We start from the raw sequence: 878 nt of genomic DNA, 5'->3' as shown, positions 1-878 counted from the left end.
GAGCCGAGCCGAGCCGAGCGCAGCTGAGCCGCGGGCGCGGGTGAGCGGGGTGCCCGGGCGCGGGCGCGGGGTGTGGACGTGCTGGAGCCGGGGAGGGCGAAGCCCTGGGGCCCCCTGGCACGTGCTGCCCGGGGGCTGCCCCGTCCCTGGCAGGGGCGCCCCTTCCTTCCCACGGTCAAACTGGGGCAAACCTCTTCTTTCTCCTTCTCCTCCCCCGATTGCAATGCAGAAATCGCCTCCGTCCTTCTTTTCCAGGTTGCCGAAAGTTGCAGGAAGCTTAGGTTCAAATGGGGAGGAAACAGAAAAAGGGGTTTTACTCCTCTTGCAAAAAAAAAAAAAAAAAAAAATAGCAAACCAGGAAAAGCTGTCTTTGAGCAGCTGGAGCGGGTGTTAGGGAAGCTTTAGAGAGGAAGCAGGAAATCCATCGCAGGTAATTCGTGGGGCTTGGGTCCGGCCGCATGTCGGGGTCGGCTTGCTTGTCCCATTCCCACGAGCGTCCAAGTGAAGGGTGGTCCTCGGACGGTGGGGATAGGCCTGTCTCGCCCGTGAAAACCCGGTGAAAATGGCTGCGGGTCATGGCAGTTGTGCTTTGTAGCCATGTGTTTTCTTTTTCACAGCTCAAACATGCCATAAGAGGTCAAGAAGTGTGGATTTGGTCCCACGGTCTGTCCCGGCAGAGGCCTGGGTTAGCTATGTTCAGACGTGATTAATGTGCGTGTAGCCTTTGCGGAGCTGGAGCCCAGAACAATGAAAGTGAAACTGCGACAATCCACAGAGCTCCCAAATTTTTGTTTCTGGAAACTTGGGTAGAGAGAGAGGGTGGGAAGACAGGACTTCTGTCTCTCGGTGTACGGTAATAGAGCCAAGTCCCTGCGCGG

General features: G+C 57.1%; 1 protein-coding gene across 2 annotated transcripts in view; it reads left to right on the top strand.

Moving 5' to 3' along the window:
• The window catches only part of TMEM51 (transmembrane protein 51), a 30,323-nt gene continuing 29,445 nt past the window's right edge, over positions 1–878 (top strand). The window contains exon 1 of one of the 2 annotated variants that reach the window (XM_014527564.2): positions 1–40. The gene's annotated coding sequence lies outside the window, so the exon portion shown is untranslated. Of the gene's footprint in view, positions 41–60; positions 431–878 lie in introns of those variants that run through there. The other variant, XM_025195614.1, reaches the window with a different exon arrangement.

This window comes from Alligator sinensis, unplaced genomic scaffold, assembly GCF_000455745.1.
Source record: "Alligator sinensis unplaced genomic scaffold, ASM45574v1 scaffold2065_1, whole genome shotgun sequence".
NCBI lineage: Eukaryota > Metazoa > Chordata > Crocodylia > Alligatoridae > Alligator > Alligator sinensis.
Note: the sequence above shows the minus strand (reverse complement) of the source record. Positions and strands in the feature narration are given on the sequence as shown.